General features: G+C 45.3%; 1 long non-coding RNA gene across 3 annotated transcripts in view; it reads left to right on the top strand.

Moving 5' to 3' along the window:
* Positions 1–2,827: 2,827 nt before the first annotated feature.
* Positions 2,828–23,089, top strand: part of LOC103693133 (uncharacterized) — a 52,898-nt gene continuing 32,636 nt past the window's right edge. For 2 of the 3 annotated variants that reach the window (XR_010054212.1, XR_010054211.1), the window contains exon 1: positions 2,828–4,576. This is a non-coding gene — a long non-coding RNA (uncharacterized LOC103693133). Of the gene's footprint in view, positions 4,577–22,227; positions 22,798–23,089 lie in introns of those variants that run through there. The other variant, XR_010054209.1, reaches the window with a different exon arrangement.

Below are 23,089 nucleotides of genomic sequence, written 5' to 3' on the forward strand. Positions count from 1 at the left end.
AGGTTTGGTACAAAAAGGAGATGCTGGGTCATTTTACTGAAGGTCCCGAGTTTGGAGGCAGCAGCAAAGCCTGGAGGAACAACACAGGTGAACCCCTGTGAGGCCACTGGGGACAGCACAGGTGAACCCATGAAGCCACTGGGAGACAGCACAGGTGAACCTTCATAAGGCCACTGGGGGACAGCACAGGCACATCCTCATGGAGCCAGCTCTGGTGGTCATCAGGAGACACCGAACCCTGCCTGTATGTAGATCAACTCCGAGGTGTTTTGAAGGACTTCATGCTTGACTCCTGCAGCCAACACCTGAAGTCGGTGTGGCGTTTATCATGGATGGAGCAGCTTCGCACAGACTCTGCTGCTTTCAAGACACATGAAAGGCTCAGCTGTTTCTCTTATATTTTTGGTTGTGAGCCTAGCCTTTAACGGCTGAGCCATCTCTCTAGCCCGGCTCAGCTCTTTCTCAATGGCTGTGGTTCAGAAACATTTTCTGAAGGCCATAACACTAAAAAAAAAAAACTATTTTGATTTTTTTTTAAATACCATAATCACCTTTGAGATTTAACTACCTGTTTCACAGCTGGACTGGGGACATGGCTCTACCACTCAGTAAATAACTATTGTACCAACCGGAGGGCATGCATTTAGATTCCCCAGAACCCATGTCAAAAGCTGGGCCTGGTGACAGGTACTGAATGCCAGCCTTGGGTGATAGCAGAGACATAGAGATCCCTGGGTCTCACTGACCAGCCAGGATAGCTGAACCGAGGAGCTTCTGCTTCAGTGAGAGGCCCTGTCTCAAAAGATAAAGGCGGAGGACAATCAAGAAAAGACCTCTGAGGGCCATAGCGGACTTCCACATGCAAGAACACACCCACTTGCACCTCACACTTACACAGTCGCAACTGAATATTTTAAATTCTAGCTGGACATTCTTTCTGCTCCCCAGCGCTGAAGACATGTGGGGAAGTTCATTGATCCACTGACCCATGTACTTGAGATCTAAAGTTAGTATTGATTCTTGTAAATCTAACCGCCTCTTGGTTTATATCTGTCCCCTTCGGCTCCTTAGGTCTAGGAGCAAATGACCGCTCAATTGCTCCCTGCTCCCCAGGGAATTGGGCGTGTTCTCTTTTATTACTGAAGACTTGGAAGGCGGTTCTTCTGAGTTAATCCCTACTCCCAGAGTCTTCTGCACTGCTACCCAATTGTGACGGCTGCTGCTGCTTGTCACCATGACAGGATTCAGACTCACCTACGAGACACATCTCTGGGCCTGTGTGTGAGGGTGCTTCTAGATTGTGTTAACTGAGGAGGGAAGGACCGCCGTAGCTGGTGGTAGCACCATCCCATGGGCTGGCGTCCTGAACTGAATGAAAAAGAGACAGTGAGCTGAGCGCCAACGTCCATCACTGCTTCCTGGCTGCCCATGGGATGTGCCCAGCTGTCTCACGGTCCTGCTGCCGGGTCCTCCGCCACCATGATGGCACTGTATTCTCAGAGTGTGAGTCAACACAATCCCTTCCCAGAGAGATGGTTCAGAGTTTAGGAGCACTGGCTTCTCTTCCAGATCCGATCCCTAGCAACTTCAGGCAGCTCACAACTGCCTGAGACTCCAGCCCAGGATGCCCTCTTCTGCCCTTTGTACATGGTGCACAGACATACATGCATGAAAAAAACACCCATACACATCAAAACAGAATAATCAATAAATAAACCCTTCCTTAAGTTGCATGTTGCCACAGTAAGAGGACAAGTTAATAAACCACCAGTGTTCAGGTTACATTACAACACCAAACCCCAGTTCACCAGACTTCTCTTGTCCTACCTGTTCTGACGTGACAATGTGCGCCTGGTGGCCACTTCTAGTTCTTGGTGGGTATGGAATCTTTACTTCCCAGGATGTAAAGCCAGGCGTGTGTGGTGATTGCAGCGGATGCTCCATGACCTGGGTTTGGATCATGCCTCTACCTCTCTTAGGCTGACCTTAGCCAAGTTTTGGACTTAGTCTGACCTTGTCTCCTGATCTGGAAAGTGTGGGACCGTGAAAGGCACCCTGCTTCCTAGTTGAAGAGGTTTGAAACCCCTGTGACCCTGAAAGGTACGGCTAGGATACCAGGCCGGTCACTAGCTGCAGCCTTCCATAGATTTGTGACCATCAGTCACATAAGGGCAACGCCCCAAACCCCTCCACAGGTACAGGACTTGACCATAGGCCATGTAGGCTCAAGAGAGATCTCCATTATAATGAGACACCTAAAGGCCTGGAGGCTTAGCCTATAACCTTTTCTTCCCAGATGCACCTTCTGCAAAAGGTGTTTAATCTCAGGCCCGCTCTGAGAGGTTGGGGGGGGGGTACAATTTTACTCATCCACTTTCCGCTATGACAATAAATGCCTTAAAATCACGGACTGTCTCTTTCATCAGGATTCGCTGTGGGGAGCCACAGAGGCCTTCACCTACAGAGCCACCATCTAATCTCCCGAAGATAGCCTCCCTGTGCTCCCAGCCACCTCCACCACCAAGCCTGCAGCACACCACCACCACCACTACCACCGTCAAGCCAAAGTCTCTTCCCTGAGGGACCAGCTGGAGCTCCCTCTCTTTCCCCTCAGCCCCAGGATAGATCCAGCCCCACAGACCCCCACTCCATTCTCATCTCTTCCATGGCATTTCAGAGGTGCCTGGGTGCCTAAGAGCTTGAGAACCAGCGGCCTGGCCTTCTTGCAGGCCTGGGGACACCCCCTCCCCCCGCCCCCAGTCAACTCCCTCCCATGCCTCAGACTGCATTTCCCCATCCCCGGAGCAGTGTCCACCTGGCGGTTAAGTGTGGCCAACTTCCCATGTCCAGCCTTCCTGAGCAGCCCAAGCCCTGTGGTGGAGCAGACACAGGACTACAATAATCCTAGAGGAAAGCAGGAGTCAGGCAGATAGTACAGGTGTGTTGTGGCTACTAAAGGATACCACTTTGGTAACAGAGGTGTGGTATGGCCATAATAGGCAAGGTGGCAGATGTATTAAAGGAGACTATTTTTTTAAAAAAAAAGTGTGTGTGTGTGTGTGTGTGTGTGTGTGTGTGTGTGTGTGTGTGTGTACACATGCATGGATGTGTGCATGGATGTCGAGGCTAGAGGACAACAACATCTGATGTCATTTCTTACTCCCTTTCTCTATGTAGCCCAGGCTGGCCTCAAACTCAGTCCATGGACAAGGATAACCTTGAACTTCTGATGCTCCTGCCCTTGCATCCATAGTGCAGAAATTACAGTCCTGTGCTACCTATCATGCCTGAGTTATCCTTGTTTATGTGACAACAAGGAACAAATCCAGCGCTTCTACTTTCCTACCTTACTTTGAGACAGAGTTTCTCACTGGCCTAAAACTTGCCAAGAAAGCTAGACTGGTTACCATGCATGCCCCAGAGTCTCCGGTCTCCACCTCCCAGAGCTGGGGTTACAAGCATAAGCCACTATGCCCAGATCTTTAAAAATGGGTTCTGGAATCAAACTTGGGTTCTTATCCGTGCCTGTCAAATGCATTACTGATTGAGCTCTCTCTGTCTTTCTGCCTCTGTCTCTTCTGCCTGCCTCCCTCCCTCCCTGCTCCCTTCTCTCTCTAGCTCCAAAGCTAAATTCTAGGTGAGCTATTTTGTGTAATTGGAATGTTCTCACTCTAGAAGAGAATGCATCTGTGTGCAAGTGGCTAAGGCAAGCATCTCTCCAACTCACGAGCCTCTCGGTGTTGTCTTACTTTGAGACAGTGTCTCACTGGCTGGCTTGGGGCGCACTTGGAGATCAGGCTGTCCTGGAACTTCCAGTGATCCTCCTGCCTCTGCCTCCCAAGTACTAAGATTGAAGTTGTGTGTCACCACATCCAGCCTGAGTCTCTTTCCAAAGGACCGGCTAAAATCCTAAGGATGCTTTCTCTAATCCTCTGGGCTTTCTTGCTTTTTCTCTGAAGCGAACCTATTCCCACTCCCAGCACAGCCGCTGGCTGACCACCGTTGTTGAACTTCCTTGCTTTCTCAAACCCTAACTCTAAAGGAATGCTTTTCTCTTCCTCATCTCCATCTGCCTTCTCCAGACAGAGTTTTCAGCTTGCCTGTATGTTACGCTCAATGTTCCTTGAGTTTCCTTCTGAGTCCACTTTAAATTATTTTATTAAGGAGACTGAGAACCCGACAAAGAGAAGCCCCAATTCCTAGGTAACACCACTACCCCAGGCGAGCAAGCTCCTCCTCACGGGTCAGGAGTGCTGAGCCTGCAGAATCCTTGGGCCCGGATGGATGCCCCGGCCCTTCTTCCTACTTCTGAGGCTCTCCTTGCCCCTACAGGCAGGCGGTGCTCAGGGGCAGCAGGAGATGGCAAGGTGCCAGGTATGAATGATGAATAGCACCCTCACCTCCATCCTGGGCTGGCTGTTTACACACCACATTGCAGGGATCTGGAGCCTGAGGAAATCTGACTTGCAGCCGGCTCAGTCTCCCTCCCTCCTGTGTGCCTAGCTTAGGAAAAAGTCGGGATTGTTACCTGAAGACCATCTGGCTCCTTCGCATGCGCTTATTAGGAACGGCAGAGGTAGGTCTGTTATGGTAGGAAGGCATCTCGGGCACAGATGCTGAGTTTATGTGTAAAATATGGCTTCCAGCCAACATGCTAATCAGGAGCGCCTCTGAAGTGCTTCCAATCGTCTGGACGAGGTGGCTCCGGCTCTCATGTTGTTTGTACAAGCTGGTAGTTAGAGGTGTTGTGTACAAGATATTTGTAGTCATAATTTCTCCAAACAGGTTAAGGCAAACACAACGAGAATCAGCATATTAATGCGCGGTGTTTCAAATTAGAATCATAAACATACTTTCCTCATTGGAGGCCTAATCTGCTAAGAAGAAGCCAGATGTTTAATGACGAAACCATTATTCAGGAGGCCCCATCAAAGTAAAACAAATTGTTGCTGTTTAAGTGGAAGGGAACACCTGCCTCCTGCCAGGGAACTTGGACGAACCGCTTGGAATGGATTCTTGCTAGCTTTGGACTTTCCAGTCTTCCGCTGTTGTTTGAGGATTCTTCCAGAAGAACTGTTCAGCAAAGGGGGAAATCGTTTTAGGCGAGCATGTTGCATTTCCCAGCGCAGAGGCAGCTGATGGGATGGGGTGGGGCTTGGAAAGAAGTTGAGCTAAGGGACTTTTGGGATCCCCTTTCGCTATAAAGTCCTCCTGTTCTTCATGGGTTTTGCTTCTAAGCAAAGAGCTAGGAAGAGACAGGGCTGTGAGTGACCTCCCCTTGCATTCAGAGCTTGCTGACTGGATTTACATTCTTCTTCAGGGAAAGCCATCCCACCAGCACCTCCTCATCTTTAGGGAGTCACCAGCACCCTCAAGGGCCCAGGGATGGACCTCCTCTTTCTGACGTCCCACTCCACTGTCCTGTTCCTCCCTCCCATTGGAAGCTACCCTTTCCCATTTCCCCTTTCTTCCCCTTCCTCTTTCACGCTTCCTGTCAAAAAATGTATCTTAAAGCTGGGTGTCTAACCTTAGCACTCGTGGGACTCAGGCAGGAAGGTAATAAGGTCAGCATGGGCTAATAGTGAGGATCGGCTGTTCAGAGCTATATGGCAAGACTCTAAAATGTGAAAAAAGAGAGGATTATGTTCAATTGCTTACTAGACCAAAGAAAACACAGAAAAACAGGACGGTGTTGCCAGGCCAGAAACTGTAGGTAATTTTTACAAACCTCCATGCCTTCGTGCATCTTGTCTTAAATATCCAAAACACTGTAGAACTATTTTTTTTAAAGAGTTCTAATTTATTTATTTTTCTAAGTTTGCCTCAGTGCTGGTAGATTTTGGGAACCATGCACAAGAGGCTAGTTAGTCCCTAGCAAGACCACCAGCCTGTTTTGCATGCACGCCATGCTAATAACTACAGCAGAGGGCTAAGGTAGCTGGGAGTAGAAAGAATGGGGCTTCTGAAACTGCCCTTCCAGTGCGGTCTAGCCTCTGGGCACGACTGATTCTGAAAGGAGTTAGAGGAACCATGCCCTCACCTAAAGTTTCCCACGTAATTTTTCCCAGTTTTATTTCCTTAAAAGTATCTCTTAGCAGTTCTCTTTCTTTAATGTGTCATAGTAGGAACTGAGGAAGCTCTGACTCACCTGAAGTCTCTCAGTAGAAGAAGTATTTCAGTAGAAGAAGTCCCTCAGTAGAAGTCTCTCAGTAGAAGTCTCTCAGTAGAAGTCTCTCAGTAGAAGAAGTCTCTCAGTAGAAGTCTCTCAGTAGAAGAAGTTTCTCAGTAGAAGTCTCTCAGTAGAAGTCCCTCAGTAGAAGTCTCACAGTAGAAGAAGTCCCTCAGTAGAAGTCTCACAGAAGAAGTCTCTCAGTTGAAGTCTCTCAGTAGAAGTCTCTCAGTAGAAGTCTCTCAATAGAACCTTTCCCCTTGGGGTTCTGTTTAGCATGTAAATGGTTATATTCTGTGACAGTACACTTTGCCTGTTTCCGCTCAGGGTGACTCTAATTGTTTGGGTTCCAACTTAAATCTGCTTATTGGTGATGACCATTCATTACATTAGGGTCGCAGTGGCAATTCATGAGGATAATGAGTACCATGTCCTTAGCATGCTGTCTGGCTCAGGGAAATAGGCAGCGTAGGGTAACTGTTTTTATCAGCTACATTAGTGTAGACTTGTGGTTTGACTCTGAGAACCACACAGTAAAAGCTAGTTCATCTATATGGAAGCCTTTCGCACAACTGAGAGAAACTTCTGTTTCCTGTTTACCCCTAGTGCTCTCCTAATATATATATACACAACAACAACAACAATTAAGACAATACAAAGCATAGAAAACATCTCATCATGGAAGCTGTGGCATGTCACATGTGTCCCACAGTTTGTGTCCTGCCTACACATCCTCACTTGCAAATGCCCACTGCAATGAGTCATTGGTCTGGTTCAAGATCTCTGACTTCTGTGCCGCCATCAATATCAGACCTCATCGGGACTCCTCCCAGTTATCCCGTTGTTGCCCTGTGTCATGGAGATCCTGCAGCAGACTTTGGGACAGCAGAACTGGCCCTTTCATGAGTCCCGAACATTCACGGATGGCATAGATTTTGGGGTGGGCCAATTCAGGGCCCTGCATCTGAGCCTGGGTGGTTGCTGAACTGCTCAGCTCTCTTAACAGCACCACCAGGATGAGCTCTCCAGCACTGCCCTGGCTAGGCCACCCAATGCTGCCATAGGAAGGTGGCAGGGTCAATTCTCCTATTCCCACGCCCTTAGGGCCAGCTCACCCCACCTCCCACACCTTGCCCAGGCCTCCAGAGTCAGCTCCTTTCAAGGTGCCTTGAAAGGTGCTGCCCTTTCAAGGTGTGGGGCCCAGTCTCCCATGAGCTGTAGCATGTGAGGGGCTGGGACAGCTCTCTAACTGCCACACTCTCACCCCCTCCGAGTTGGTTCACCTTTGTCATCAGGGCCACTGTTTTGCCCAGGCGAGATGCAGGACCCTCTCTGAGTGCTATAACCAGTGAGGGGGCAGGGCTTTCCTGACTACCACAGGCTTCAAGGGGAGAGAAGACATCATCTCCACACCCAGGGAGTGAATGGTAGGGCCAGATATTTCTCACTGTCATCCTTAGGGCTGGCTCCCCTGCACCTCCCCAACCAGGGCCAGCACCACTGTGCTATCCAGGTGAGGTGCAGAGCCTGCTCTCCCAAACTCTTGGTCCTTATGTGTGTGTGGCAAGTGTTTTCACCACTGAGCCACTTCATCGGCGTGAGGCATCTCCTTGGCCCCTGGCTCATTTGCTTGGACACAGTCTATATAAGATAAAGCAATATCCATGCAGCGGTATGAATGGGGGATTTTTCTGATTTGTACAGGTCCCATGGCCATAATGTTTAATCAACAGTGACCTTCTGCAGGTGCGGCTACATTAGTGATTCATACCATATTTATTTCAGGGGGATAAGCTATAAGTTCTTAACAAAAGTTAAGGCACTTAACATTGATTATAACTAAATAATACCTTATGAGATACCTATAGTCTATTTCTTTTTCTAGTGGTCAAACTTTCAACTCCACACATGTTGCATATAGTTGTTGAGCCCAGAGAAATCCTTTGATGTTTTATGCTTTATATTTATGAAGGATAATCTGCATTTCTCTAAGATGAGGAGATGGATGGTTAACTTACAAGAATTGAGAAGAGCAAGTCTGAGGCAGCACAAGTGTTCAGACTCTCTGCTACTTTTGACCTTGATATCAGCTTCTCCTCAGGACCCAGAGGCCATGGGCAATTATGGAAGAGTTGCCTACAATTTGTTGGGGGGAGTGGCTGAAGAGTGATGGAAGGTCAACACTCAACAAGTCCAGTGGTGATGATGGTGGGCAAGCTGGCACAGCTGAATTCATGGGGATGGTGGCTGTTTGACTGGAAGGGTAGTGCCTTTATCTTGCCATCTCTCACTGGACCCCAACAAATGGATCTTAACTGTTAAGGAAATGAGATGTTTCTCAGTTGCTTTGAGTATCCAGATGTCAGTGGACAAGCCAATCTTGAAGTTTCCTCTTTGTTGCTATATAGTAGGTCTGCTGCTGTAGCCACACTGTGTGCTCATCATGAGCCTAATGTGTGCTGTACACAAAGGATGGGGGTTTTTGGCCAACACTCTTTAATTAGCTTAATTCATTAGCTTGTACAGTCCTTCGAGGCTCTAAAGTTTTGAATGATTTCGGGCCATGTGTAGGGTGCCTTCACTCTTCCCACCTCTGAGGGTCGATCTGACAAATTACCCACTTCACGGTACTCGAGGCCCCATGGCTTAAGGAAGTTAACACTTGCATTGAAAGTGAGCAACTTTATTCTGAGCCTTCCACATTAGAAGGATCATCCCCAATTTTCACATCACTTAAGGATGTGAAAAATATCTTTATTTTCTGTTTGATGACACTTCTTGGTAATGTGAGGAATTATAGAATAATACCTTAGCTTGGGAAGGATTGTACTCCGAAATAAATCAAGTCAGATTCCGGGCTCTTGCCTGTTAAGTACCAGTTTGACATTGGAAATGATCCCAACTTAGTGATTTCGAGAACCCCATGGCCGACGTTATCACCTTCAGCCTCTCGAAACCCATTTGGCCAAGGCTGATGAAGACGCTCATTTAGTTTGGGAGAATTGAGTTTGAAAACCTAAGTAGTAATGATAGTGTCTGCCGCGTAGCCTCAGGGTTCAAATCTGTATTCGTTTAAAAGTTTTACAAAAAAACAACACTCTTACATCTGTCCCTCTTCTGATGAAGTTTAGGATGGAATGAAAATTAATGTTGAGAAGTGCTAGCAGTAAGACCAGAGGACTTCATGTCGCAGGAGGCAGCATTGGCTGCTGTGATCGGGTCCTGGTTCCGGCTGCTGTGGCTCTGTAACCCTAAACAGATCTGTCACCCTGACATGGACTATGTCTTTTTAACTGGAAATGAAGCTGGAAACTATGCCTGCTGTGGGATGCTGTCCTCTGGGACAGAGCACACATTGCCATCTTTGTCAAGAGTAGCAGTGATCACCTGCACAAGAGTCATCAAGACCGAACCAGTTGACAGTTGCTCTTCCGTAACCACAGGGGAGGGTGAAGAGGTCCTTCCCCTGAAGTTCGACAGGCACTGCCTCCTGTACTGCCCTCCCATATATGTGCTGACCCTCAGCCACACATGGCTTAGGGAGGTGCTAGAGCATGTGGAGGGTGGAGAGTTAGTTAAAGGACTCCATCTATGTGGCTATGGAGGAAGTCATCAGGCTGGGCTGAGATCTCAGTGATATGTTGGTTTTGAGGGTTCCCATGTTCCCTTAAGTAAGCACAAGTACCTCGCTGGTTGGCCAAGCAAGACAAGTATGGAATCATGACCTTGGCCAGTGATTGGTGCCCTATCTGGAGTGAGCAGACACTGCTTATGTTTTTAGACAAGGCTTGTGTAGTGTGGTGCCTTTCTCAGAAAGGCCAAGGTGAAGATGAACTGGCTTTCCCATGTCCTGGACCAGCAGGTAGACAGCACTTCCTTGGAAATCTTCAGGAGGGGATGCAGAGTACTATGGCGTTCATAAAGCTTGAATTTCAGGACTCTTTATTTGCACACACCTCTTTTAAATAAGCATCTGTGTGGGCATCTAATTTTGCGGGGTTTGTGTTTTTCTCAAACTGGGCCTCCCAAATTAATCTGGTTCATTTTTTTTGAAAGATAATTCTCTCTCTCTCTCTCTCTCTCTCTCTCTCTCTCTCTCTTTCTCTCTCTCTTTCTCTCTCTCCCCCCTCCCCCCACCTACCTAGCTATCTCTGTGTATATACATTTATGTATACACTCATCACAACATGCATATGGAGGTCAGAGGATAAAGTTCAGTAGTTTGTTCTCTGTTTCAATCATGTTGTTCAAGGGGGTGGCTCAGGCTGTCAGGCTTAGTGGCAAGCATCCATAGCTGCCGAGCCATCTCACTTGCCCTTATCTGGCTAGTTCTTCTCTTGGTAAACCCCCTTCACAAGATAGTTACATCATTGCTTTCCTTCAGCTCCGGCTATACAATATCCATCCATACAAAGAACGATTTTAATAACTGATAAAATACAGTGCTATTTTAGGATCCCTAGATGATATATGTCCAATGGGGCTCTCCAGGGCAGGAGTCATCTAGAGAGAGAAGAATTAATTTGTCTCCACACATATATCAAACAATGAATTTATTTCTGCCAAGGAAAACCAAGAGTATAGATGCTTCCTTGATGAGATTTAATAATTTGTAGAGTGATCCACTGATGAATATTGCCTGGTGTTAGAACAATAAACCCACTGGAAAAAGATATATAGCATTCATTAAAGGCTTCCGATCTGAACGCAGTGACGTGCAGTTCATTGTATTTGGTTAGGTGCATGAGGCTGTTTTTTCACCTTGTGTGTCTGTTTATCAGAGGTGGAGGAGCTCATTAGCATAAAAGAACAGTCATTGGCTGTTCCCACTGGGCCAGATAAGGGAGAGGCACTGGGCATCCAGAAGTCGTGGATCAAACGCTGAGACATCCAGTGCATAGTAACTTCTTCTTGCAAAGCAAGCTAACTTTCTTGGAGAAAGGAGTTTAGTTGATGAAGCTCTGAGAGAGGACTTTTGTTGTTGTAGTAAAAGTATAGCCTTCGACAAAGGGACATTCGTGTGTGTGTGTGTGTGTGTGTGTGTGTGTGTGTGTGTGTAGCTGACAGATTCAGTTAGATTGGATGGCCAATGAACTTGAAGAATCCTCCTGTCTCTGCTTATAGATATACAATAATGCTACGCCCTGATTTTTTAAAGTGGGTTCTGGGGATCTGAACTCAGATTTTCATGCCATATGGCAAACTCTTTATGGACCAAGCTATCTCTCCAGCACACACACACACACACACACACACACACACACACACACACACAAAAGAAAAAAGGCATGCTTACCAAGGTGTGAAGGTGTGGGATATTAAGGTTGAAGTCTAGCATTGCCCAGACAGCCTTCTGAGCTCAGCACATAGTGGAGGACTCCCTTCATTGGCATGGCTTCTACTTCTCTGACCTTGTCTAGGGAGTTCAATCCCCTCCCCCATCTCTACCTGGAGAGTGTCTTGTAGCCTTGGTTAAGAATACAGGTTCAACTTCCTTGCTCCTTATAAGAACCCATTCAGCTAGCCTTTGAGATTCCTGAAATGCTTCCCCATGTTAATGAGGCATTTGGGTACTCTAAGCCTTCAGCCTAAGACCTTTGCCCATCCTGTATGTTTCTAACCCCCTCCAAAACTACATAAGCTTTGACTCGTCCCAAGTAAAGTTGCCTCCCTGCAGCTGATGACAGTGTGTCCCCTTCACTCTGCGGGCAGGGATGGTCGCACCAAAGACATACTTGAGCACACACACATGTTTATATATATGTATACATATACATACATATATAATATATATTATATATACACACAGTCAGTACACTTATAGAATGTAACCAACTAAATAAAACTTTTTGATTGAGAGAAGAACCTGATTATTTATCAGTGATACCAAGAAGGGTCAATGGAGACCACAACTTGTAGTCTCTTCACTGACTGTGATATAAAAAACCATATAAAGGTTACCCCAATTTTTCATTCTATAGTTACTGAGTGATGGGTAACTATAGCTATTCCAGTAATAGCTGTCCTCCTCACCACACCCATTTGCTCCTAGATAACCCAGCAAACTTTCCCAGTGGGATTCTGCTCTCTACTGTATGAGGCAGCCTGGCACTTTTCCATGAAAGCTATTGCTTTTCTACTGAGTTTGGCTGTGCTCGATGATTTCTTGCTGCTCCTACTTATACTGAGTGCACCCAGTGGATCCTCAGAACTGGTGATGTGAGCTTCCGCTCAAGGCAGCTTTGAGAGGCAGTATCTTGGTTACTTGAGGTTGGCCATGATGGGAGTCTACACACCATGGGGTCTGGAACCTATCATGCATCAGGGCTTTTGACACTCTGGGAAAGGTGATGGTTAAATGATTGAAAACGTACACACATCTCATGAACAGGGCACTGTGCTGGGCACTGTTGGGGATTCAAGTGCGAGCTGCATATGGAATCCTTTGGAGCCACAGCTATGCTAATCGCTGAACAGAACTGATGCTGTTTGATCTGCCTTGATGCTAGGTGCTGGTTAGAGAGGATTCTGCCAGCATGAGCGATATACATTACTAGACTCAGTTCAGTCTCCAGAGCAACCTCCATCTAATACATATCTATATGAGATATGTGTTGATATATATGATGCATTCATGCACACACACGCATACAAAGACACATATGATAAATTCCTTGAAATCAATAGACAAGTTTGTCTGATTTTGTCCTCTAATTCCTGGTAATTTTGATGAATAGTGGATCTCAATAAGTATTTGGAGATACAAATACTCAAGTTACCTCATGTCCTATGGACTGAACTCTGAAAGTATTACTTTCCATATTTTTGGTTTTATATGCCTGATCTGTTGCTCAAGAATTTAAGTGAAAACCCTGTGGGTTTCTTATTCATTTGTGGTTTTGGGCTTTCCATAGGGATGGCAGGAAGGGAGAGTTGAGGCAAATAAACTGGATTTTTTGTTGTTGTTGTTTGTTTGTTTGTTTGTTGACTTGGATTGGAAGGTTTTGAAAACCACCTTGTTCAGCCTTTAATCCCAGTACTTGGGATGCAGAGGCAGGCAGATTTCTGAGTTTGAGGCCAGCCTGGTTTACAGAGTGAGTTCCAGACTGCAGGACAGTTACTGTGACACAGAGCCCAGTCTGAAAGAGAGAGAGAGAGAGAGAGAGAGAAAGAGAGAAAGAGAGAGAGAGAGAGAGAGAGAGAGAGAGAGAGAGAGAGAGAACCATCTTGTTCAAATTCTGAGTGTGTCCTTCTGCCTCATCTGACACAGAACTACTGCTCAGCTGGTCCTGGCTCACCTGGCAAAAGGCATTCCTGATTCTCCCACTACCCCTTGGTATCTCTGGGTCCCACACTACCTCAGACTCCCAGACTTTAGGAAATACTGATGAGTAATTAGCCTTTGAGGTGGTAGCAAACATCTCAAAAGTGGTTGACTTCATTTTTCCAATATCAAACAGGCTGGATCAATAATGAATGGATTTTCTGTGATTAAACTTCGTAGTATCTTTCTTCTGATCTATAAACAAGAGCTTCCTTGGTGACAGGTACTATCTTATTCTATATGAAGCTCTTTTAGAAAATGAGGGTTTGGATTTCTTGTGTGCTCTGACAACTTCACGTAGGTCAATCTTCACTTAGAAGCGAGGGCTGTAGAAAGCAATAGATAGAACGACAGTTGCTTGTAACCCACAGCAAATTATCAAACACAATGAACCTGTCACATCGAGGTGTTCGCTTTCTTGCAAAGTTCCAGCGGGGATGAAATTTGGAGGGTCTGCAAATGACTGAACCAGGCTGTGCAATACCAAGACAATTGAAAGTTCCATTGCGTGGTACTCAAAGGCTTAGCTCACTCCTAAGACCATTGTCTGCCATTTCAGCAGCCCTGAGTCTTACAACTCTTCCAACAGCCGATCTCCTCATAATCTGTTGTATAGGCTATGCTCACAAGGGATGGGGTGCATTAGGACATCCTGATTCCTCATGATCAAGATCATGATTTCCAGGACCTTTGGTTAAGAGTTAAGTTTAGGGGTCTGGGGAGATGGCTCAGTGGGAAAGGACTTTTACTCTATGGGTGTGAGGACCTGAGATCAATTCGCTAGCACCCACGTTAAAAGGCCATGTAGCGCAGAATGTGCTTGTAAGTCCATCATTTGGGAGTGGGGAGGGGTAAGGCAGTCAGATCCCAGCCCTCACTATCCAGACAGCTGAACCCAACAGGTGAGTTTCTAGTTCAGCAAGACCCTGTCTTAAGTCAGACAGGAACACACCTGCTCCTCTTTGTATATGTGGACACACAACCTGCAATCCACACACAAACACATACACACATACATGTATACACACACACATTCACACATACACACATGTGCACACACATCACACACACAATCTGAGTTGACTTTTGCCTTCGTTGACTGGAGCAATTCTGTTTGACAGGCCTTTGATGCTTCCTTGTTATCTTGTTAATTTTAATATATGCGGTTCTTTCTGACCCCTACAAACTCATGCCACCAGAAAATTGGCTAAAGATGCCTTGTCTACCTTCATCTTGTCTCGCAGAACTGCTAACATGACAGGGCCAGGCACAGAGCTGGTACTTGCCCCCAGAGGTCTTCCTTTTAGACTGACCTTGCTCTGTCAGAACAAGGTTCAACTAGATTTGCTTTCCCTGGCATTGTGGTGTCATAGATAGTGTATAATCATAGAACAGCTAACTACTGAGAGAGCCCAGGCTGGGGACTCCATTCCTGCCTGTCATGGAGTGGCAAGCCAGTTAAAATACACTGAAGAAACAGGAAGGCATATTGGCCTCTTGCAGACTCTCCATTGAGGCCAGAAGCTGAGACAAAAGTGGTGTCTGCAACAAAGAATGGGAAAGCCTGATTCTTGGGCTTAAGGACTCTGAATCCAATATAGTGTTTGTTTGTCTCTTGAGTGCCGAGATTGTAGGTGTGCACCACCATGTCCAGTTTCCTGTGGCACTGTGGATGGATAGCTTTTATGCATGCTGGGTGAGCCCTTTACCCACCGAGAAACATCCTCAGCCCTTAGAATGATCTAGAAAATCCAAGATTTCTGCTTGTTCAAACTTTGGTAGTAGCCTCCTCCCTACAGGCAGGACAAAGTTTGACTGACCTTACCCAATTGCTCTGCACAAGCAAAAGCCTCCTCGTGATCCCCTCTTTCTCATACCTGTCCCGTTTTCTCTGTGGCCTGCCATCTTGTTAATTCATAGCCTTATTAAGCACTGTTTTCGAGAAAATGTCATGCCAGCAATTTTAAAAAGTCTTTGGTTGCTTTTGATCAGAATCATCTTGTCCCTGTGAGTTCATTGTTGTGTCTCAGGGCCTCTCCCAGGGCTACCTACTGTGTGCTACCTACTGTGTGTAACATGGAAAGGTACTCAGTCTCACAGACTTCCTTGGCTGGCTCCCAGTCCGTGCTGGTGCAGAAGTGAAACCATATCTGCCATAGCTTCAGTGCCTTCGATGCCTCACAGCTCACAAAATGTCTAGGTTTGGGAAGGTACTTGCAGAAGGAAGGTCAGCTAAGCTTAGCTAGTCACAGAAAGACCAGAGAAGAGTATCTAATAGTTCTGTGTAGGACTGGATGCCAAGCTCAAAGCAGGTTCCCCATCCATGCTTGTTCTGGATGCATCTAAGCCAGCAGTTCTCAACCTTCCTAATGCTGTGACCTTTTAATACAGTTTCTCATGCTGTGGTGACAGCCCCCCCCCCAAAAAAAACTGTTTTCATTGCTACTTTATAACTGTACTTTTGTTATTGTTAGGAATCATAATGTAAATATTGTTGGAGAGAGGTGTACCAAAGGGGTCACAACCGACCATCTGACCCACCCTGCGGCAGAAGCTGCTGGTGTCCGGCTCTATCCATTCTTCCCACCTCCCTTAATAACTGAGCTGCGCCGTTCGTCGGGGCATATGGTTTCCTGCCTAGGTCCTTGCTTCTTTAACAGTGCCTTGCAAAATATGCTCAGTAGCAAGATTCTAGCCAGTGAAAAGTAAGAGGGTTAAGTGTGCTTGTTTCTAGTGGTGACTTTAAACATTGTGGAGCACACTGTAATGATTATTATTGATTGTCAAGCTCATTGGACTTAGAGACACCATCAAAAAAAAATCTCTGGGCATGTCTGAGAGGGAACTTCTCGATTAGGTTAATAGAAACACAAATATCCACGCTGGGCATGGATGGTGCCACCCAGTGGACTGGGGTTCTGTGCTGAATAAAAAGGAGAAAACAAGCTGAGCACCAACATCTCTTCTCTCTCCCTCTCCCTCTCCCTCTCCCTCTCCCTCTCCCTCTCCCTCTCCCTCTCCCTCTCCCTCTCCCTCTCCCTCTCCCTCTCCCTCTTCTTCTTCCTCTTCCTCTCCAACCCCCCGTGTGTGTGTGTGTGTGTGTGTGTCTCCCCATACCTGGCCCTGGCATGTGTATTGATACCCTCCTTGTGAGGCCTTGTTTTGGTCAACTTGACATAAACTAGAGCTATCCAAGAGCAAGAAATTTTAACTGAGAAAATGCACCAACCGGATTGGACTTTGGGCAAGACTGTGGTGTTTGATTGACAATTAGTGTGGGAGGGCCTAGCCCACCTTGTGTCCTGCCATTCCTGGGCTGTTGGTCATGACTGCTATAAGAAAGCAGACTGAAAAAGCCATGGGGAGCAAGCTAATAAGCAGCACCCCTCCATGTTTCTTCATCGGTTCCTGCCCCCAGGTTCCTGCCATGACTCCTTTGATGATGGACTGCAGTGTGGAACTGTAAGGTGAAATGAACCCTTTTTCCTCCACATTCCTTTTGGCCATGGTGTTTTATCACATCAATAGAAACCCTAACAAACACACTCGTGTTTGAAATGTAAGTAAAGAAATATATCTAATAAAAAATGATAATGGATCGATCTGCATTCTTCTACATGCTGACCTCCAGTTGAACCAGCACCATTTGTTGAAAATGTTATCTTTCTTCCATCGGATGGTTCGTTTTATCATATTAAAAATCACTGTAGTGCTGGACTAAAGACATGGCTCAGAAATTAAGACTAAAATCATAACCCAAAATAAGTGCAGTGTCAGGTGTGGGGAGCGTGCCTGCAGCCACAGTGCTTGGGAGCCCAAGGGATATGGTCAGTCTGGGACACTCAGCCAGACCTTGTCGAAAGACTTTCAAATGTATGAAACTGGAAGCCTCGTGCCGTCTTTATTTTTTCCCTGAGACATAGGATGCTACATTTGCAGTTAAGATGAACCTCAGATTTTTGGAGAGTTAAATTTCAGTTTAAAATCCTGTGTGTATATGTGTGGGCATGTTCATGTGAGTGCAGTTCCCACCAAGACAGGAAGAAGGCATTGGATTCACTGAAGCTGGAGTTACAGGAAGTTGTGAGTCACAAGATGCGTGTGCTAAGAACCAAATTCTGGTCCTCTGTAAGGGTAGTAAGTGTGCCAACGTTAACCCAGAAGACTGGCTAAATTCAACAATGCACAGTGTATAAAGTAGAAGTATTTTATAAGGGAAGCATATGACTGGGGTGAATTACACCCCAGAGGTTTGGTTTTAGTTGTTTTCTTGTTTGGTTTGGTTTTCTTTCTTTCTTTCTTTCTTTCTTTCTTTCTTTCTTTCTTTCTTTCTTTCCTTCCTTCCTTCCTTCTTCCTTTCTTTCTTTCTTTCTTTCTTTCTTTCTTTCTTTCTTTCTTTTTAAAAAAGAAAACCCTGCCTAAAATAATCTTGTAAAAAGTATGTATTTTAAAATTTCTGTTTTAATGTAGAATATTGTAAAGTCAAAGTATAATTGCTTTCAGATTTGGAGTGTAAAATAGAGCCATAGAGACACTTCTGATTCTTTGACATCTCATAAAATGAGGCTTTTGTATATTAATGTATAATAAAGCCGAAATAAGATTATTTTCCTTAAAAGTTTTGTATAGTTTAAAAATGCTTCTGTGTTCTTTGTTGGTAGTGGGCCACTGCAGATCTTAGTGCAGAGTTTATAGTTAGCTAAACTGTTATGTTAATTAAGAAACACATAAATCTTTTATTCTTAATATTCATAATTCTAAATAAATAAATCTATGAAATGAAAAAAAAAAGAGTAGTAAGTGCTCTTAACCACTGAGCTATCTCCCAAGCTTCTGATCTCAGCTTTTTTCCTCTCAAAAGCAAATTCTATTCTGGTTTGATATTTGTCAATGTATGCATTGTTTTATACTTTAACTACATATTTATGTGCCTATGAGCATATGTAACATTTTGTGTCTAAACTTTATTTTAAAACAGCCAAACCCATTTTTTTTCAAGCCAATATTTAGTTTTAAAGATTTGTCCAAGGTGATTTATAAATGGATGGCTGAATATTTGAACTACTTTGCCATATTTTATCATATCAATAACTTTTAAGCAATCCTGTCATTGATGAATTTTGAGGTTGTTTCTGTTAGATCAGTTGTTACCAAACAAAGATCTCTTCTCACGTTCAAAACAAACCTAGCGGCAGCTGCTGGACTCCGCAATATACATGGCTCCAATTTTATATTAGTGCTCTCCAAAGCACATTTGAATAAAAACACCCCACATTCCCAATAGCACCATTCCATGTCAGTATGTGATATTGTTAGTGATTTTTGTTATCAATATGATGACACAAAATTTTAATTGCATTTTCCACTTTTCATGTGTGTGTTGTGTTCACACACATATTCATGTTTTTGCATGTGTACAGGAACACGTATGAGAGCCATGCATGCGGAGACCCAAAGTCAATGTCTAGTCTTGCTAGCCAGCCTGCTTGGGGGATTTCCCGGTTTCTGCCTTCTGAGGCTAGGATTACAGGCAGCCCACCACGTTCACCTGGCATTAATGTGGGTTCTGGGAAGCCAAACCACAGTCCTCACAAAAATGGTCAACCACCGAGACATCTCCCCAACCTCCAAATGTGCATTTTTACAAGTGCTGACTTTAAACACTATTTTATTTTTCTTTATCACTCTTATCGTCTGTGAATTGACATTTTCCTTTCTTGTTGGCTTGAGGGCATTTTAAAGAAAACTATGGCATTTATTCAAGCCTGCTAGCTTTGTTTTTGAAAGTGTTTTTTTCCCCCCCTAATTTGTTAGCTTGGGTTTGTATCTTACCTCATATTAGCATAGGTAAATTTATTCATTGTTTTTCATTAGTGATTTCTATCTTTTAGGTTATTTATCATAAGTGTGTGTGTGTGTGTGTGTGTGTGTGTATACTATGTGAGTGTGAGTGTGTGTGTGCTATGTGAGTGTGAGTGTGTGTGTGCTATGTGAGTTTGAGTGTGTGGGTGCTATGTGAGTGTGCATGCGTGCGTGCGTGCGTGTGTGTGTGTGTTTACTATGTGAGTATGTATGTACCTACAAGGCCAGATAAGGGTGTTGGATCTCCTGGAGCTGGAGTTCCAGACAGTTACAAAGTGTCTGATGTAAGTGATAGGAACCACACCCAGGTCCTTTGGAAGGGCAACACAGGCTAGTTCACTGAGCAATCTCCACAGGCCCTAAAACTTTAAAAAGAAAACAGTTTATGGTTGGAGATGTTGCTCAGTAGTAGAACACTTGTTTAGTATGTGCAAGGCCTAGGTTCAATCCTTGGCATAATAAAAACAGTAGTCATAGTTTACTTTTAAAAATCACTATGGTTAGTATATTTTTTAATGAAAGTGACAAAATGAGAAATCTTATTGAGGAATGAAATATTAACAATTTACTGAATGGAAATTGTCCAAGCAAGATTTAAAGGTTTATTTTTATTTATGTGTGCATGTGTGTATGTATGTGCACAAGGGTGCAGGTATTTGTAGAGGCCAGAGGAGGGTGCTGATCTCCTGGAGTTGGAGTTAGAGGCAATTGTGGACATCCAGTGTGAGTGTGTGTGTGTGTGTGTGTGTGTGTGTGTGTGTGTGTAACTGAACCTGGATCCTCCCTCTGCAAGAGCAACATGTGCTTTTAACTCTGGAATCATGTCCTGGCCTCTGAACTTGAGAATTTAACAGTGTGTAAGACTGGAGAGGAACTCATCAGTAAACTTCAAGGTAGGAGAGGTGAAAATATTCAAAGCCTAGAAGAAGAAAACAAGAGTAAATTCCAAATAAAATCTGGGATCCTTAGAATAAAACAAAACACAAAGAAGGAAAAGATCAGCCAGAGGAACAGGGGGTGGGATGTTACTAGCTACAAACAAAACAGATGGCCAACTTCATCCTGAATGCAGAGGCCAGGAGAACATAGTACTATGTCGTAGAGAGAACATCTTGTGTAGCGTACGGATGCATCACCTGCCAATTTAAAAACCTACGGCCTATAGGAAAGGGTAGAGTAGAGGGTGGAACATCCGGGAGGCAGAAGGAATTCTGGGATGGAGCCAGGTGCAGGAGATGGGCCCAGGAATATGTGATGGACTCATGGCACCTGAGCACAGGTAACCAGCCACACGGCAGAACGGAGATCAGAATAAACGGAATAATCTATGATCTAATAAGAGAAAAGCTTTGTTATATGGCGAAGGTGTTTGTAAGTATATTTTGAGTCTGAGAATTATTTCTGGAAGCATAGGGCTGAGAGGATGAACCAGAATGAACCTAACTTGATGCTATGTGGTGATGACAGTTGAGAATTTATCCACATAGAGGACATTGCCTATGTTCTGGGTAATGAAATACGATAGTCTGAAAAGCTATGTACTGTATGATTCCAACCATGTGACTTCCCAAGAATAAACTGCAAAGGTTGTATGAAGACCAGTTCTGTTAGAGAATTCAGAGAAAGAACTGGAAGAGCTTGAAGGGGCTCGAGACCCCATATGAACAACAATGCCAAGCAACCAGAGCTTCCAGGGACTAAGCCACTACCCATGGACTGCCCCTGGCTCCAACCTCCTAGGTAGCAATGAATATCCTAGTAAGAGCACCAGTGGAAGGGGAAGCCCTGGGTCCTGCTAAGACTGAACCCCCAGTGAAGGTGATTGTTGGGGGGATGGCGGTAATGGGGGGAGGATAGGGAGGGGAACAACCATATAGAAGGGGAGGGGAAGGGGTTAGGGGGATGTTGGCCCGGCAACCGGGAAGGGGAATAACAATCAAAATGTAAATAAGAAATACTCAAGTTAATAAAGAAAAAAGAGAATTCAGGAGGAAAGATGGGGAAGAGGAGGGTAAGAGGTAAGCACAGGAGGGATTTGCGGTGTTGGGTCCTTACTATATAGGTATCAAAGCTCTTAGAGCTGTACAGTACAATCGATGGATTTCAAGCAGTGGCCCTCCATTGTTATGATCATCTTAAAGCCTTGAAGAGCTGAGAATATGCAGCTGATGAAGCGCTCAGCCCTATTTGAGTCGTTTACATCACTTCTTCCCAGGCTCTGGGGACAGCCTGGAAGAGGGGATGGAGAGAATGCCAGAGCCAAGGATGGAGAGGAGTGCGGTGAAGTGCTGTTTTCGCAAACGACGCGGTCACTGTGGTCGCGAACACGCACACGCAAGACATGAAAGGAGAAACGAGAATGACCGGAAGAAGGGAACTGCAGGCGTGAGAGGGGAGCAGAGAGGGAGTGGGGACCGAATATGGTCACATGAGTACAGTCTTGTACTGCTGAACGTCAGAACCTGGTCTAGAACCTGTCATGGTGGAGTTAATTTTCTCATCACGTTCATTTACCACTCTGATCTGGGTATCCTATATCCAGATACCCACATCTTTCCAAGTTAGAGATTTTTTTTCTGCTATTATTTCATTGAACGTATTTCCCTTAACTTTTATTTATTCTGCTTCAGATATGCCAAAAACGTGAATGTTTTGCCTTTTGGTGGAGTCACAAAATTTTTTTTCATAATTTATATTTTTTTTGTGACTTTCACATCGCACACTACAATCTCACTCATTTCCCAGTCCTTCCACATCCACCCTCCAACCTTGTAACTTTCCCCCAAAAGGAAGATAAAAAATAAAGAAACAAAGTCTCACTATGGATGCTGCAGTGTGTCCCACAATACGCCCTTTTGTCCACGCTTCTTTATTTACAAATGTTCATTGCTATGAGTCATTGGTCTGGTTCAAGGCCTCTGGCTTCTGCAATAACATCAATACTGGATCCTCACTGGGACTCCTCTCAGATATCCTGCTGCTGCTTGTGTCATGAAGATCCTACATCTTTGGTTCTGCAGGACCAACCCTTTCACATGCTCCTGCAGCTCATAGATGGGGTAGATGTTGGGATGGGCTAACTCAGAGCCCTGGATCTAGGCCTAGCTAGAAGCTGAGTTTGTCACCTTGCCAGTTCTCTTGTGCCCATGTCACCAGGGCCAGCTCTCCTGTGGTGCTTAGTCAAGGGGCAAGATCAACTCTCCCACGTTCATGCCACTGGGGATATCTTTACAGTGCAGATGAGGGGTGGGGCCACTCTCTCTTGCTTAAGTCACTGCTGGCTCCAATGTCCAGTGGCCAGTGAGGGGCAGGGCCAGCTCAGTGTGGCCCTCAGACATCAATAAAGCGTCAGACAGAAGCTCAGACCATGGACATCCATGTGGACTTCAGCCTCGAGTGGTAACAGACCACGACACGGACCTCTGCAGCAGTGGATGCATGGGTGAAGACATGCCTTTGGTGGCAGCATGGGACACAGATTTCACCATGGCTTTAGGTTGCAATGCAAGTCTCTTGTCTCAGGCTGTTCCTCACCACTGTCTCCAGTTCTGTCTCTCTTTATAGTTCTTAAAATGCTCTGCTTCCCTTTCTCTCCTATCTCTCTACCATACACTTGCTCAGTGTAGTGGTGCCTGCCCGGACTCTGGCTGTCTTCCACCTGGCCCACCTGCCTCTTTGACTTAGAGATCTTATGTGTTCTTTCTATTCTTTCTTACTTTTTTTCTGAATGAAAT

Source organism: Rattus norvegicus, chromosome 8 (assembly GCF_036323735.1).
Source record: "Rattus norvegicus strain BN/NHsdMcwi chromosome 8, GRCr8, whole genome shotgun sequence".
Taxonomy (NCBI): domain Eukaryota; kingdom Metazoa; phylum Chordata; class Mammalia; order Rodentia; family Muridae; genus Rattus; species Rattus norvegicus.